Genomic DNA, 18,823 nt, shown 5'->3' on the forward strand with positions numbered 1-18,823 from the left:
ACAATTAAGAAAATGGTAATAGGAACATACATATCGATAATAATCTTGAATGTAAATGGATTAAAGGCCCCAACCAAAAGACGCAGACTGGCTGAATGGATACAAAAACAAGACCCATATATATGCTGTCTAAAAGAGACCCAATTCAGACCTAGGGACACATAGAGACTGAAAGTGAAGGGATGGAAAAAGATATTCCATGCAAATGGAAATCAAAAGAAAGCTGGAGTAGCAATACTCCTATCAGATAAAATAGACTTTAAAATAAAGACTGTTACAAGAGATAAGGAGGGACACTACATAATGATCAAAGGATCAATCCAAGAAGAAGATATAGCATTTATAAATGCTTATACACCCAACATAGGAGCACCTCAATACATAAGGCAAATGTTAACAACAAGGAAAGGAGAAATCGACAGTTACACAATAATAGTTGGGGATTTTAACACCCCACTTTCACCACTGGACAGATCATCCAAACAGAAAATAAATAAGGAAAAACAAGCTTTAAATTATACATTACACAAGATGGACTTAATTGATATTTATAGGACCTTCCATCCAAAAACAACAGAATACACTTTCTTCTCAAGTGCTCATGGAACATTCTCTAGGATAGATCATATCTTGGGTCACAAATCAAGCCTTGGAAAATTTAAGAAAATTGAAATCGTATCAAGCATCTATTCTGACCACAATGCTATGAGACTGGAAATCAATTACAGGAAAAAAAACTATAAAAAAACCAATACATGGAGGCTAAACACTGTGCTACTAAATAACCAAGAGATCACTGAAGAAATCAAAGAAGAAATTTAAAAATACATAGAAACCAATGACAATGAAAACATGACAACCCAAAACCTATGGGACACAGCAAAAGCAGTTCTAAGAGGGAAGTTTATAGCAATTCAATCTCACCTCAAGGAACAAGAAAAATCTCAAATAAACTATCTAACCCTACACTTAAAACACCTAAAGAAGAACAAAGAAAACTCAAAGTCAGTAGAAGGAAAGAAATCATAAAGATCAGAGCACAAATAAATGAAGTAGAAATGAAGAAACAATAGCAAAGATCAATAAAACTAAAATCTGTTTCTTTGAGAAGATAAACAAAATTGCTAAACCCTTAGCCAGACTCATCAAGAAAGAAAGGGAGAGGATGAAAATCAATAAAATTAGAAATGAAAAAGGAGAAATCACAACTGACACTGTAGAAATACAAAGGATTATAAGACATTATTACAAACAACTATATGCCAATAAAATGGACAACTACGAAGAAATGGGCAAATTCTTGGAAAGGTACAATTTTCCAAGACTGAACCAGGAAGTATTAGAAAATATAAACAGACCTATCACAAGTAATGAAATTGAAACCATAATTAAAAATCTTCCAACAAACAAAAGGCCAGGACCAGGTGGCTTCGCAGGCAAATTCTATCAAACATTTAGAGAATAGCTAACACTGATTATTCTCAAACTCTTCCAAAAATTTGCAGAGGGAGAAACACTCTCAAATTCATTCTACCAAGCCACTATCACCCTTATACAAAAACCAGACAAAGATATCACAAAAAAGAAAATTATAGACGAATATCACTGGTGAACATAGATGCAAAAATCCTGAACAAAATACTAGCAAACAGAATCCAACAGCACATTAAAAGGATCATACACCATGATCAAGTGGGATTTATCCCATGGATGCAAGGTTCTTCAATATATGCAAATCAATTAATGTGATACACCACATTAAAAAATTAAGGAATAAAAACCATATGATCATCTCAATAGATGCAGAAAAAGCTTTTGACAAATTCAACACTGATTTATGATAAGAACTCTCCAAAAATGGGCATAGAGGGAACCTACCTCAACATAATAAACACCATATATGACAAACCCAGAGCAAGCATGATACTCAGTGGGAAAAAACTGAAAGCATTTCCACTAAGATCAGGACAAGACAAGAATGTCCACTCTCACCACTCTTATTCAACATAGTTTTGGAAGTCCTATCCACAGCAATCAGAGAAGAAAATGAAGTAAAAGGAATACAAATTGGAAAAGAAGTAAAACTGTCGCTGTTTGCTGATGACATAATACTATACATGGAAAATCCTAAACATACCACCAGAAAACTACTAAAACTAATCAATTAATTTGGTAAGGTTGCAGGAAACAAAATTAATGCACAGAAATCTCTGGCATTCCTATACACCAACAATGAAAAAACAGAAAAAGAAATTAAGGAAACACACCCACTTACCATTGCAACAAAAAGAATAAAATACCTAGGAATAAACCTGCCTAAGGAGGTGAAAGACTTGTACTCAGAAAACTATAAAACACTGATGAAAGAAATCAAACATGACATAAACAGATAAAGAAATAGGCCATGTTCTTGGATTAGAAGAATCAATATTTGGAAAATGATTATACTACCCAAAGCAATCTACAGATTCAATGCAATCCCTATCAAACTACCAATGGCATTCTTCACAGAATTAGAACAAAAAATTTTACAATTCATATCGAAACACAAAAGACCCCGAATAGCTAAAGCAATCTTGAGAAAGAAAAATGTAGTTGGAGGAATCAGGCTCCCTGACTTCAAACTATACCACAAAGCTATAGTAATCAAGACAGTATGGTACTGGCACAAAAACAGAAATATAGATCAATGGTACAGGATAGAATGCCCAGAGATAAACCCATGCACATGTGGACACCTAATTTATGACAAAGGGGGCAAGAACATACAGTGGAGAAAAGACAGTCTCTTCAATAAGTGGTGCTAGGAAAACTGGACCACTACATGTAAAAGAATGAAATTAGAACACTCCCTAACACCATACACAAAAATAAACTCCAAATGGATTAAAGACTTAAATGTAAAGTCAGACACTATAAAACTCTTAGACGAAAACATAGACAGAACACTCTATGACATAAATCGCAGCAAGATCTTTTTTGACCCACCTCCTAGAGTAATAGAAATAAAAATTAAAATAAACAAATGGGACCTAATGACACTTAAAAGCTTTTGCACAACAAAGGAAACTGTAAACAAGATGAAAAGACAACCCTCAGAATGGGAGAAAATATTTACAAATGAAACAACAGACAAAGGATTAATCTCCAAAATATACAAACAGCTCATGGAGCTCAATATCAAAAAAACAAATAATCCAGTTAAAAAATGGGCAAAAGACCTAAACAGACATTTCACCAAGGAGACATACAGATGGCCAAGAGGCACAAGAAAAGATGCTCAACGTTACTAATTATTAGAGAAATGCAAATCAAAACTACAATGAGGTATCACCTCCCACTGGACAGAATGGCCATCATCAAAAAATCTAGAAAAAATACATGCTGGAAAGGGTGTGGTGAAAAGGGAACCCTCCTGCACTGTTGGTGGGAATGTAAATTGATACAACCGCTATGGACAACAGTATGGAGGTTCTTTAAAAAACTAAAAATAGAACTATCATATGACCCAGCAATCCCACTACTGGGCATATACTCTGAGAAAACCATAATTCAAAAAGAGACATGTACCCCAATGTTCACTGCAGCACTATTTAGAATAGCCAGGACATGGAACCAACCTAAATGTCCAACAACAGATAACTGGATAAAGAACATGTGTCACATATATACAATGGAATATTACTCAGCCATAAAAAGAGACGAAATTGAGTTATTTGTAGTGAGGTGGATGGACCTAGAGTCTGTCATACAGAGTGAAGTAAGTCAGAAAGAGAAAAACAAATACCATATGCTAACGCATATACATGGAATCTAACAACAAAAAAAGGGTACTGATGAACCTAGTGGCAAGGCAGGAATAAAGACGTAGACATAGAGAATGGACTTGAGGACACAGGGTGGGAGGGGGCAGCTGGGGTGAAGTGAGAGTAGCATCGACATATATACACTACCAAATGTAAAATAGATAGCTAGTGGGAAGCAGCAGCATAGCACAGGGATATAAGCTCAGTGTTTTGCGATGACATAGAGGGGTGGGATCAGGAGGGTGGGAGGGAGGCTCAAGAGAGAGGGGATAAGGGGATATATGTATGCATATGGCTGATTCACTTTGTTGTACAACAGGAACTAACACCACATTGTGAAGTAATTATACTCCAATAAAGATGTATAAAAGAAAAAGCCATTTAGTGTTATTAAAATGAAAGCAATCTAAATAATTAAAAACAGTAATATAGGGCTTCCCTGGTGGTGCAGTGGTTGAGAATCTGCCTGCCAATGCAGGGGACACGGGTTCAAGCCCTGGTCTGGGAAGATCCCACGTGCCGCAGAACAACTAGGCCCATGCGCCACAACTACTGAGCCTACGCATCTGGAGCCTGTGCTCCACAATAAGAGAGGCCGCAACAGTGAAAGGCCCGTGCACCGCGATGAAGAGTGGCCCCCGCTTGCCACAACTAGAGAAAGCCCTCGCACAGAAAGGAAGACCCAACACAGCCAAAAATAAAAAAATAAAATACATAAATTTTTTAAAAAAGACGATTAAAAAGAGAGGGCCACATTTAAAAAAAAGAAGTAATATAGTGGTAACTAATGATGCTTTAAAATATTAATAATAAAAGTAATAATACTTACAGCTAAATTTATTGAGTGCTTACACCGTAACACCGTAATACAGTATTCTAGGCACTTTAAATGTATCAAGTCAGCCCTCACAACAGTGTTTAAAAGGAAGTACTACCATTTTAACCCATAAGGAAACTGAGGCACAGAGATTGCCTAGGTTCACACAGCTACTAAGAGACAGTAATGAAGAATAGGTACTAACATGGGGAGGAGAAATCTTATACCATAATTTAAGGTAGAAAAGTCATATATTTAAGAGATCAAAATGCTGCTAAACAAACAAAAGATATACAGACACATATACACAGAAAGAGAGAAAAAGAGAGAGAGGGAGAGATAGAAGGGAAGCTCAGGAGAGAACGAGACAGAGAGACATAGAGGAGATATTCCAAAATGTTAAGTTAGGGCAGAAGAAAGGATCTGGGCAATTTTCCTCACTTTTCCGCCTTCCTTTTCTCTATGTAATATCCATGAGGTCAGGGATTTCGCTTTCATTTTGTTTTCTACTCTATCCCTAGTGCCTAGAACAGTGACTGGCACATAGGAGGCACTTAAATATTTGTTCAATAAATAAATTAAAGAGCAAATGTATTTTCCATGATGACTAGGTATTACTTTTATAAGCAATAAAGTTTAATTTTTATAAAATATGATCTTGGTGATATAGTGAATCAGATTTAAGGTGGACATGAATCAGTGAAATTACCTTCAATTCTTCCTCTCCCTTGTCCCATCCCCACATCTAGTCAGGCTCCAAGTTCTCTCTAATCTTAGAATTACTCTGTAGATATATTCCCCCCTATCCACTCCCAGGGCCCACCCACTGTCTAAATCAGGCCTTATGATTCACATATGAACTATTTCTATGGGCTCCAAATGGTTCCCTCAACATAACCTTCACCCATCAATCTATCCTACTCTTCATTGTGAAATTTAACTTCCCAGTGGAATCTATGATCACATTTTTCTCTTGCTCAAAGATCTTCCTTGATTCCCACAACCCATATTTCTTTTCATAAGAAAAAAACTTTCAGACAGTATTTTGTCTGCAAGCCATTTGGGATATCCATAGACAAGGCTCTTATTTTGGAATAATAGAAACAATATAGGGAAGAAACTTAGAGGCCATCTAAGTTAATTTATATGCTCACATGTTTAAACTAAATCTTTAATTAATTAAGGATTAATTACACAAAATTAATTGGTGGGACAGTGAATAGAACAGGTGGTCTTGGGCTTCCCTGGTGGTGCAGTAGTTGAGAATCTGCCTGCTAATGCCGGGGACATGGGTTCGAGCCCTGGTCTGGGAAGATCCCACATGCCGCGGAGCAACTATGCCCGTGAGCCACAATTACTGAGCCTGCACATCTGGAGCCTGTGCTCCGCAACAAGAGAGGCCGCGATAGTGAGAGGCCCGCACACCGCGATGAAGAGTGGCCCCCGCTTGCCGCAACTAGAGAAAGCCCTCGCACAGAAACGAAGACCCAACACAGCCATAAATAAATAAATAAAAATTAAAAAAAAAACAAATGAAGAGGTGGTCTTGATCTAACTTGTCAGATTAGTTGGAATGAACTAAAGTCATAGGATTCTGTTTAAACCCATAATATCTTGGACTATTGCATTATGCACCTCATAGGCACCTTGCCTTTAATCGCTCCTCCCTTCAAACTTTGTATCATACTACTACCAGAGATATCTTTTTAAAACCCAAATCTATGTCATGACTTTGAGAGCTTCCTGTTTTTACAAAATAAAGTTCATACTTGGTATTCAGATGGTACCTAACCTCAGCTGTAAGAGATTGAGAGCAAACATATCTCCAATTCTTCACCCCTTTTATCACTATCCTTTTTGCAATTTGACTTTGCAGCTCGTCCAATCAACAGGTGGAGTCAATTTCCCCACTCTTAGAATTTAAGTTAGCCTTGTGACTTTCTTTGGCCAATAGATTGTGGCAGAAATGACAGAATACCAATACCAAGCTCAGGTCTCAAGAGACTTTATCTACTTCCGCTCATTTTCTGGAGCTCTGCCACTGCCATGTGAACAAACCTAGGCTAGGCTACAAAATGATGAGAGACACGTGGCCCAATCACTTCTACCATCCATCCAACATCCAGGCAACCACACGTGTGGATGAGGCCCATCTAGGCAAGCCAGCCTCCAGCCTACCCATCAGAACACCATAGATTTATGACCAAGCTCAACTGAAATCAGCCAAATCTGGTCCAGATCAGCAGAACCCCCAAATTGGCCTGCATACTCATAAGCAATAATGAATACTGATTGTTTAAGCCACTCCATTTTTGGTGGTTTGTTACACAGCAATAGCTAACTGAGACACCAATCTACTTTCCAGCTTCTCCCACTCTCTACCTTGTATCCTGATATTCCCTCACCCCAAATTACTTGACATTCCCTAAGTATCTCACAGTCATGTCTCACTGCCTTTTTTATGCTTCACCTTCTGACTAAAAGGCCCCTTTTTCTTTCCTATTTTGTGAAAATCTACTCAACATTCAAGATCCAGCTCAAACATCATTCATTTGTTCCTGAGATATTTATTGAGGGTAGGTTTTGAGGTTTTGAAACTGAACAAGATGCAGTCTGTGCACTCAGCCAGCTCAGAGTTGAGGAAAAAGCAAAGAAGTAAATAGCTAATGTCACTTTCTTCTTTCTCTAACTCCCTCAGGTAGACTTAAATCTTTCTTATTTCTTCCCAATCACTCTCATTCCTCAATTATAGCACTTCTCACAGTGTGATGCCAGCTATAATAACTGTACCTAGCCTGAAGAAATCTTACAAAGAATAGATGAGATTGAAGGCAAAACCCTTAGCATAGTGTGTGAAACATAGTAAGTAGAAAATAAATGTTAACTTTTGTTATTTTTAGTTGACACATACTCTCATCTCCCCTACTTGACTGAATATAAGTTTGAGATCAGGAAGTTAGCCAAATTCATCTTTGTGTCCAAAGTACTTAAAGTGTATAGGTACCTGGCACTCACCAGATGTCCACTGAACAGATATCCACAGGGCAACCAAGAATCAGCAGCCTTGGGGCTCTTGTGTTATACTAGGGCACCCTCTGCCATGCATGGGTCTGTTCACACATTCAGGTATGAAATGAATCTCCTGAGGGAGCCCAAATAAAGCTAGAAAATTTCCAGAAAGGCTCATGCCAATTAAAGAGTCCATCTCCTTAACTGCAGGATACTGCTCTCCCCACCACTCCCCAACAGTGCTATACATGGGGTCATTCATTCTATAGCTGCAACCAATTATATTATTTGTTTTTTGAGAAACAAAATGTTTTGGTTCAGATTTTATATCTTGTTTAGATCACAATTAAGTCTTTCAGAAGTAATGATAGAATGTAAAATAAAGAGAGATGGTAGGATTGATGAAAGGATATATCATAGGACTTCATGCTCTACCAGATTTGAAATCCCTTTGAGAAGAAAGAGAAAAAGCAACTATGTGCATGGAACATACTTATCTCTTGAGATTTTAGCTAAAGACACCTAAATGTAGATGTACCTCATACCCATGTAATCACATTTTTTACTCTCCCCCTTCATGTTTTATGTTTTTTATGTCACATTTTACACCTTTTTACCTTGTGTATCCCTTAGCTAATTGTTGTAGTTATAGTTATTTTTACTACTTTTGCCTTTTAACCTTCACACTAGCTATATAAGTGATTAATCTATTGCTTTTACTATATATTTACCTTTACCAGTGAGATTTATACTTTCATATGTTTTCTTGTTACTAATTAGCGGCCTTTCTTTTCAGCTTAAAGAAGTCCCTTTAACATTTCTTGTAATGCTGATTTAGAGGTGATGAACTCCTTAAGCTGTTGCTTGTCTGGAAAACTCTTTATTTCCTTCATAATTTGTTGGGTAGAGTATTCTTGGTTGGAAGTTTTTCTTTAAGCATTTTGAATATATGGTGCCACTCACAACTGGCCTACAAAATTCCTGTTGCAAAATCTGTTCATAGTCTTATGGGGATTCCAAATCACATTTAAAAAAAATCAGAGTATGTGTTGTTGTGATTATTTAATCACATAACTGTAAATAAAATGTTTAAACAGAAGGGATAAAAATGCACTCGATCTACTGTTGGTTGACTCCACAGATGTGGATCCTGCAGATACAGAGGCGCCACATTATATAAAGAACTTGAGCATCCTTGGATTTTACTATCCACAGGGGTCCTGGAACTAATCCCCCGTGAATAGCAAAGGACAATTATTACTGGACATTGAGAGAGAAAGGAGAAGTGAGAGGGGAAATACATTTTCATTTTTGTACTGAATTTTTTTACATAAAAGAATGTATTTTAAGAAAGTTGCACTGAATAACTTAATGTAAAGTGCTTGTTTTAGTTATCACTATTATAAGCAAACTTCAGTGAAATGGCAATGCTATGTTCTTTTTTTTTTAATAGACCTTTATTGGAGTATAATTACTTCACAATACTGTGTTAGTTTCTGTTGCACAAGAAAGCAAATCAGCCATATGCATACACATTTCCCCATATACCCTCCCTCCCATCCTCCCTATTCCACCCCTCTAGGTCATCGCAAAGCACAGAGCCAATCTCCCTGTGCTATGTTGCTGCTTCCCATCAGCCAGCTATTTTACATTCGGAGGTGTATGTATGTTGATGCTACTCTCCCTTCACCCCAGCTTCGCCCTCCCACCCCATGTCTTCAAGTTCATTTTCTATGTCTATCTCTTTATTCCTGCCCTGCCACTAGGTTCATCAGTATCCTTTTGTTGTTGTTGTTAGATTCCATATATATACATTAGCATATGGTATTTGTTTTTCTCATTCTGACTTACTTCACTCTGTATGACAGACTCTAGGTCCACCCACCTCACTACAAATAACTCAATTTTGTTTCTTTTTATGGCTGAGTAATGTTCCATTGTATATATGTGCTACATCTTCTTTATCTGTTCATCTGTCAATGGACATATAGGTTGGTTCCATGTCCTGGCTATTCTAAATAGTGCCACAATGAATATTGTGGTACATGTCTCTTTTTGAATTATGGTTTTCTCAGGGTATATGCCCAGTAGTGGGATTGCTGGGTCATATGGTAGTTCTATTTTTAGTTTTTTAAGGAACCTCCATACTGTTGTCCACAGTGGTTGTATCAATTTACATTCCCACCAACAGTGCAGGAGGGTTCCCTTTTCACCACACACTTTCCAGCATTTATTGTTTCTAGATTTTTTGATAATGGCCATTCTGTCCAGTGGGAGGTGATACCTCATTGTAGTTTTGATTTGCATTTCTATAATAATTAGTGATGTTGAGTATTTTTTCATGTGCCTCTTGGCCATCTGTATGTCTTCTTTGGTGAAATGTCTATTTAGATCTTCTGCCCATTTTTGATTTGGCTGTTTGTTTTTTTGATATGGAGCTCCATGAGCTGTTTGTATATTTTGGAGATTAATCCTTTGTCTGTTGTTTCATTTGCAAATATTTTCTCCCATTCTGAGGGTTGTCTTTTCATCTTGTTTAAAGTTTCCTTTGTTGTGCAAAAGCTTTTAAGTTTATTAGGTCCCATTTGTTTATTTTTGTTTTTATTTTCATTACTCTAGGAGGTGGGTCAAAAAAGATCTTGCTGTGGTTTATGTCAAAGACTGTTTTGCCTATGTTTTCCTCTAAGAGTTTTATAGTGTCTGGTCTTACATTTAGGTTTTTAATCCATTTGGAGTTTATTTTTGTGTATGGTGTTAGGGATTGTTCTAATTTCATTCCTTTACATGTAGCTGTCCAGTTTTCCCAGCATCACTTATTAAAGAGACTGTCTTTTCTCCATTGTATGTTCTTGCCTCCTTTGTCATAAATCAGTTGACTATATGTGCATGGGTTTATCTCTGGGCATTCTATCTTGTACCATTGATCTATATTTCTGTTTTTGTGCCATTACCACACTGTCTTGATTACTATAGCTTTGTGGTATAGTCTGAAGTCGGGGCGCCTGATTCCTCCAACTCTGTTTTTCTTTGTCAAGATTGCTTTGGCTATTCGAGGTCTTTTGTGTTTCCATACTAACTGTAAAATTTTTTATTCTAATTCTGTAAAGAATGCCATTGGTAGTTTGATAGGGATTGCATTGAATCTGTAGATTGTTTTGGGTAGTATAGTCATTTCCACAATACTGATTCTTCCAATCCAAGAACATGGTATTTATCTCCATCTGTTTATGTCATGTCACCTTTTATTTCTTTCATCAGTGTTTTATAGTTTTCTGAGTACAAGTCTTTCACCTCCTTAGGCAGGTTTATTCCTAGGTATTTTATTCTTTTTGTTGCAATCGTAAATGGGAGTGTTTCCTTAATTTCTATTTCTGATTTTTCATTGTTGGTGTATAGGAATGCCAGAGATTTCTGTGCATTAATTTTGTTTCCTGCAACCTTACCAAATTCGTTGATTAATTCTAGTAGTTTTCTGGTGGCATCTTTCAGATTTTCTATGTATATTATCATGACATCAGCAAACAGCAACAGTTTTACTTCTTCTTTTCCAATTTGTATTCTTTTTATTTCATTTGCTTCTCTAATTGCTGTGGCTAGGACTTCCAAAACTATGTTGAATAAGAGTGGCGAGGGTGGACATCCTTGTCTTGTTCCTGATCTTAGTGGAAATGCTTTCAGTTTTACACCATTGAGTATGATGCTTGCTGTTGGTTTGTCATATATGGCCTTTATTGTGTTGAGGTATGCCCATTTTTATTTTCTCTATGCCCATTTTTATTTTCTTTAAGATTTTTCTTTTATAAATGTATTTATTTTATTTTATTTATTTTTGGCTGCATTGGGTCTTAGATGCTGTGCATGGGCTTTCTGTAGTTGTGGTGAGCAAGGGCTACTCTTCATTGTGGTGTGCAGGTTTCTCACTGTGGTGACTTCTCTTTTTGCAGAACACAGGTTTTAAGCATGTGGGTTTCAGTAGTTGTGGCTCGCAGGCTCTAGAGCACAGGCTCAGTAGTTGTGGCACATGGGCTTAGTTGCTCCACAGCATGTGGGATCTTCCTGGACCAGGGATTGAACCAGTGTCCCCTGCACAGGCAGGCGGATTCTTAACCACTGCACCACCAGGGAAACCCTGTGCCCATTTTCTGGAGAGTTTTTATCATAATGGGTGTTGAATTTTGTCAAAAGATTTTTCTGCATCTATTGAGATGATCATATGGTTTTTATTCCTTAATTTTTTAATGTAGTGTATCACATTGATTGATTTAAGTATATTGAAGAATCCTTGCATCCCTGGGATAAATCCCACTTGATCATGGGGGATCATACTTTTAATGTGCTGTTGGATTCTGTTTGCTAGTATTTTGTTCAGGATTTTTGCATCTATGTTCATCAGTAATATTGGTCTATAATTTTATTTTTTTGTGTGATATCTTTGTCTGGTTTTGGTATCAGGGTGATGGTGGCTTCGTAGAATGAATTTGGGAGTGTTTCTCCCTCTGTAATTATTTGGAAGAGTTTGAGAAGGATTGGTGTTAGCTCTTCTCTAAATGTTTGTTAGAATTCGCCTGTGAAGCCATCTGGTCCTGGACTTTTGTTTGTTGGAAGATTTTTAATTACAGTTTCAATTTCATTACTTGTGATAGGTCTGTTTATATTTTCTAATTCTTCCTGGTTCAGTCTTGGAAAATTGTACCTTTCCAAGAATTTGTCCATTTCTTCGTGGTTGTCCATTTTATTGGCATATAGTTGTTTGTAGTTGTCTCTTATAATCCTTTGTATTTCTACAGTGTCAGCTGTGATTTCTCCTTTTTCATTTCTAATTTTATTGATTTGTGTCCTCTCCCTTTTTTTCCTGATAAGTCTGACGAAGGGTTTATCAATTATGTTTATCTTCTCAAAGACCCAGTTTTTAGTTTTATTGATCTTTTCTATTGTTTTCCTCATTTCTATTTCATTTATTTCTGCTCTGATCTTTATGATTTCTTTCCTTCTACTGACTTTGGGTTTTCTTTGTTCTTCTTTCTCTAGTTGTTTTAAGTGTAGGGTTAGATAGTTTATTTGAGATTTTTCTTGTTTCTTGAGGTGAGATTGCATTGCTACAAACTTGCCTCTTAGATCTGCTTTTTCTGCGTCTCATAGGTTTTGGATTGTCGTGTTTTCATTGTCATTGGTTTCTATGTATTTTTAAATTTCTTCTTTGATTTCTTCAGTGATCTCTTGGTTATTTAGTAGTGCACTGTTTAGCCTCCATGTATTTGTGTTTTTTACAGTTTTTTCCTGTAATTGATTTCCAATCTCATAGCATTGTGGTCAAAATAGATGCTTGATATGATGTCAATATTCTTAAATTTTCCAAGGCTTGATTTGTGACCCAAGATATGATCTATCCTAGAGAATGTTCCATGAGCACTTGAGAAGAAAGTGTATTCTGTTGTTTTTGGATGGAAGGTCCTATAAATATCAATTAAGTCCATCTTGTGTAATGTATAATTTAAAGCTTGTTTTTCCTTATTTATTTTCTGTTTGGATGATCTGTCCAGTGGTGAAAGTGGGGTGTTAAAATCCCCAACTATTACTGTGGAACTGTCGATTTCTCCTTTCCTTGTTGTTAGCATTTGCCTTATGTATTGAGGTGCTCCTATGTTGGGTGTATAATCATTTATAATTGTTATATCTTCTTCTTGGATTGATCATTATGTAGTGTCCCTCCTTACCTCTTGTAACAGTCTTTATTTTAAAGTCTATTTTACCTGATAGGAGTATTGCTACTCCAGCTTTGTTTTGATTTCCATTTGCATGGAATATCTTTTTCCATCCCTTCACTTTCAGTCTCTATGTGTCCCTAGGTCTGAATCGGGTCTCTTTTAGACAGCATATATACGGGTCTTGTTTTTGTATCCATTCAGCCGGTCTGTGTCTTTTGGTTGGGGCTTTTAATCCATTTACACTCAAGGTTATTATCGATATGTATGTTCCTATTACCATTTTCTTAATTGTTTTGGGTTTGTTTTTGTGGGTCTTTTTCTTCTCTTGTGTTTCCCATTTAGAGAAGCTTCTTTAGCATTTGTTGTAAAGCTGGTTTGGTGGTGCTGAATTCTCTTAGCTTTTGCTAGTCTGAAAAGCTTTTGACTTCTCCATCGAATCTGAATGAGATCCTTGCTGGGTAGAGTAATCTTGGCTGTACGTTTTTCTGTTTTATCACTTTAAGTATATCCTACCACTCCCTTCTGGCCTGAAGAGTTTCAGCTGATAACCTTATAGGATTCTTTTGAATGATATTTTTTGTTTTTCCCTTGCTGCTTTTAATATTTTTTCTTTAATTTAATTTTTGTTAGTTTGATTAATATGTGTCTTGCTGTGTATTTCCTTGGGTTTATCCTGTATGGGACTCTCTGTGCTTGCTGGACTTGTGTGACTATTTCCTTTCCCATGTTAGGGAAGTTTTCAACTATAATCTCTTCAAATATTTTCTCAGACCCTTTCTTTTTCTCTTCTTCTTTTGGAACCCCTATAATTTGAACATTGGTGCATTAGTGTTGTCCCAGAGGTCTCTGAGATTGTCTTCAATTCTTTTCATTTGTTTTTCTTTATTCTGGTCCTGGGCAGTTATTTCCACATTTTGTCTTCCAGCTCACTTATTCATTCTTCTGCCTCAGTTATTCTGTTATTGATTGCTTCTAGTGTATTTTTCATTTCAGTTTTTATGTTGTTCATCTCTGTTTGTTCTTTAATTCTTCTAGATCTTTGTTAAACATTTCTTGTATTTTCTCAATCTGTGTCTACATTCTACTTCCAAGATTCTGGATCATCTTTACTGTGATTACTCTGAATTCTTTTTCAGGTTGATTGCCTATTTCCCCTTTATTTACTTGGTCTTGTGGATTTTTACCTTGCTCCTTCATCTGTGACATATTTTTTTGCCCTCTCATTTTTTTTTTTTTTATGAGTGGGATTGTATACCTGTCTTACTGGTTGTTTGGCCTGAGGTTTCCAGCTCTGGGGTCTGTATGCTATTGGGTAGAGCTGTGTCTTGACGCTGATGAGGAACTTGATGAGGAACTCTGTGAGACCTCACTCTGATGAAAATTCCCTGGGGTCTGAGGTTCTCTGTTAATCCAGTGGTTCAGACTCAGAGCTCCCACTGCAGGAGCTTTGGCCCGTTCCCAGGCTCGTGAACCAAGATCCTGCAAGCCGCCTGGGGTAGCAAAAAAGAAAAAAAGAAAAAAACCCGACAATAACAAAGTAAAGAATAAAATTAGACTAGGAAACTAACAGCCATGTTAGGAAGAATATAAAAATAAAAATATAGATGAATCAACAACCGGAAGGTACAACAGTACCACAATAGTAATAAAGAGGAAGAAGGAAAAAAAAAAGGGTGGGATAGGCCTTGGCTGTGGAGGGCGGGGCCTAAGCAAGGTGAGGTTTGGGTGGTGGGCGAGGCCAATACTCAGGAATCACAGGGCTGGAAAAGACCCTGGGGGCTGTGGGGGGTGGGGCTTAGGCTTAAGGAACAGAAGGGGTACAGGTGTGCACCCCACCCCTTGTCTCAGATGGCCAGGGACCTCATCTAGGAACACAGCAGGCTTCCTGGGCTCGAGTGGATGGGGCAAACACCTTCCTCTCCTCTCCTGTTCCTCTGGGCTGGGAGGGCCCCTCCCACCTGTCTCTCCTGATCTCCCCAGCTTCAGGAATGCCGATCCTGTCTGGCCTCCACTTCTCCTCCCCCCTTAGTCTGCCTACATCCTACCAGTTCACTTTGGGATTCCTTCCGTCTCCTTGGGTGTCAGAGTCCCCCACCAGTGGCCGGCAGGGGCCCTAGTTCCTATGTTCTTATACTAATGCTTCCTGACCATAGGACTGAAATCTGACTGCAAGATGATTCAATTGGGGTATTGCACTTTCAACAAATGCAAAGCTTTTTTTTTTTTTTTAATTAAGAACTACTAGGTGGTTTTCAGACTGGTTTTTGAGAAGCCCTGTGGTTTTTTTTGTTTTGTTTTGTTTTGTTTTATTAATTAATTAATTAATTAGTTTGTTTTTATTTTTGGCTGTGCTGGGTCTTTGTTGCTGCACATGAGCTTTCTCCAGTTGAGGCAAGCAGGGGCTACTCTTTGTTGTGGTGCGTGGGCCTCACATTGTCATGGCTTCTCTTGTTGCAGAGCATGGGCTCTAGGTGCCTGGGCTTCAGTAGTTGTGGCACACGGGCTCAGTAGTTGTGGCTCATGGGCTCTAGAGTGCAGGCTCAGTAGCTGTGGTGCACGGTCTCAGTAGTTTCTCCCCGGCATGTGGGATCCTCCCAGGCCAGGGATCAAACCCATGTTCCCTGCAATGGCAGGCGGATTCTTAACCACTGCATTACCAGGGAAACCCTAAAGTGATTTCTTCATATTCTAATACAAAAAACTCAAGTTCCACTCAACCCATTTAATGGAAACAAGAAGTTGGCAATTCTTCTAAAAGAAGACTAAATTGCAGATACAAAGAATATTATAAGCTATGAGAGAATACAAGGGACAACTTCATAACAATGTATAATTTTTCCTTGAGCATTTTAGGTAGAATTATTTTAAAGTCCACGTCTAATGACTCCATTAACTATACTCTCTGTGGGTCTTCTTTATTGTCTGTTGTTTCTCTTATTTTTTTAAACATTTTATTTTATATTAGAGTATAGTTGATTAACAATGTTGTGTAACTATCCCTCCCCACACCCTTCCTCTCTTGTAACCATAAATTCATTCTCTAAGTCAGTAAGTCTGTTTCTATTTTGTAAATATGTTCATTTGTATCACTTTTTTTTGGATTCCGCATATAAGTGATACCATACAATATTTGTCTTTCTCTGTCTGACTTACTTCATTCAGTATGACAATCTCTAGGTCCATCCATGTTGCTGCAAATGGCATTTCATTCTTTTTAATGGTTGAGCAATAGTCCATTGTATATATGTACCACTTCTTCTTTATCTATTCATCTGTTGATGGGCATTTAGGTTGCTTTCATGTCTTGGCTATTGTAAACAGTGCTGCAATGAACATTGGGGTGCATGTATCCTTTTGGACCATGGTTTTCTCCGAATATATGCCTAGGAGTGGGATTGCAGGGTCATATGGTAGCTTTATTTTTAGTTTTTTATGGAACCTCCATACTGTTCTCCACAGTGGCTGTACCAATTTATATTCTTACCAACAATGTTAGAGGGTTCCCTTCTCTCCACACCTTCTCCAACATTTATTGTTTGTGGATTTTTTGATGCTAGCCATTCTGACTGGTGTGAGGTGATATGTCATTGTAGTTTTTATTTGCATTTCTCTAATAATTAATGCTGTTGAACATCTTTTCATGTGCCTCTTGGCCATCTGTATGTCTTCTTTGGAGAAATATCTATTTAGGTCTTCTGCCCAATTTTTTATTGGGTTGTTTGTTTTTATGATATTAAGCCTCATGAGCTGTTTATAAATTTTGGAGACTAATTCCTTGTTGGTTGCATTGTTTGCAAATATTTTCTTCCACTCTGCGGGTTGTCTTTTCATTTTGTTTATGGTTTCCTTTGCTGTGCAAAAGCTTTTGAGTTTAATTAGGTCCCATTTGTTTATTTTTGTTTTTATTTTCATTTCTCTGGAAGATGGAATGAAAAGGATATTTCTGTGATTTATGTCAGAGAGTGTTCTGTCTATGTTTTCCTCTAAGAGTTTTATAGTGTCCAGTCTTACATTTAGGTCCTTAATCCATTTTGAGTTTATTTTTGACTATGGTGTTAAGAGTGTTATAATTTCATTTTTCCCAGCACCATTTATTGAAGAGACTGTCTTTCCTCCATTGTATAGTCCTGTCTCCTTTGTTGTAGATTAATTGACCATAGATGCATGGGTTTATTTCTGGGTTTTCTATCCTCTTCCATTGATTTATATTTCTATTTTTGTGCCAGTACCATATTGTTTTGATGACTATAGCTTTGTAGTATATTCTGAAGTCAGGGAGCCTGATTCCTCCAACTCCACTTTTCTTTCTCAAGATAGCTTTGGCTATTCTGGGTCTTTTGTGTTTCTATACAAATTTTAAGATTTTTTGTTCTAGTTCTGTGAAAAATGCCATTGGTAATTTGATAGGGATTGCATTGAATCTGTAGATTGCCTTGGGTACTATAGTCATTTTGACAATATTGATCTTCTAATCCAAGAACATTGTTCTCTTATTTTTGATTACTTTGTCTTTTCTCTTCATATATTTACTTATTTTCTATTGCGTGCCAGATATTGCATATGAATTTTTTTTTTTTAAATATGGAACGTTTCACAAATTTGCATCTCTTTCTTGCACAGGGGCCATGCTAACCTTCTCTGTATCATTCCAATTTTAATATATGTGCACAGAAGCAAGCACGAAAAAATTTTTAATTAAAGTGAAGCCTAGGATTATGATAGAAAGTCTCTCCTGTGAGAGTTTTCATTTGCTCTGCCAGACTACTGTGGCACTTACAATTTTGTTTCACCTTAAGCCAATCATGGATTACATGATTCAAATCTAGACTTCAAGGACTTCTGGTCTTGGCTAAAATGAATAAACTTGCTATCACTTTCTCAAAACTCATATAACAATCATTACGGTGGTGAATTTCTTGGGTTTTGTTTTTCTACCCATATCTCCTAACTTAGACTGTAGGGCAACCCAAATCCCAGAACTGCACAGCAGGTATGAACAGAAAAGCTCCAATAGAAACTTTCTTTTTCTAGTTAGAGGACCAGGTAAGGGGCACTGCAGGATTGTAAATGTGCAGGTAATCCCCCCTTTTCTCTTTTACTAATCTCCTGACCCTGCCCTGTGGCAAGTCATGAAGCTGCACTCTTGCAACAGAACAGCAGTCATGATCTTGCAGGCACCTAAAATTCAGAGAAAGTCCTTTATTACAGAAGAAATGCGAAAAGGAATTCCTGTGGTCTTAAGAGTATTGGGGAAGTAATACTATTAATTGTTTTCTCTCTATTTTCTCTCTACCCTTTGCTCCTAAGGCAGACCCAGTTATGGAAAGTATGTAACAGCATGGAGAGGCCAACACTTCTGCTTTCCAAGGACCATGAAAAGGGTTAAAATATATTCAGGAAATTATAGAAAGGAGAGAGCTGGAGAAATAGATCCCTTAAACCTGTGTATGTAGTCACTTTTGAGCACTTCAAAGCAAAGAAACAGA

The 18,823-nt window shown here is 37.3% G+C and overlaps 1 non-coding gene across 1 annotated transcript; it reads right to left on the reverse strand.

Annotated features, from left to right (window-relative positions):
- Window positions 1-17,912: 17,912 nt before the first annotated feature.
- On the reverse strand, window positions 17,913-18,018 carry LOC114238209 (U6 spliceosomal RNA). The gene has a single exon (XR_003623616.2). It is a non-coding gene; the product is annotated as a U6 spliceosomal RNA (small nuclear RNA).
- Window positions 18,019-18,823: the final 805 nt, after the last annotated feature.

The sequence above is a fragment of the Balaenoptera acutorostrata genome, chromosome 9 (assembly GCF_949987535.1).
Source record: "Balaenoptera acutorostrata chromosome 9, mBalAcu1.1, whole genome shotgun sequence".
NCBI lineage: Eukaryota > Metazoa > Chordata > Mammalia > Artiodactyla > Balaenopteridae > Balaenoptera > Balaenoptera acutorostrata.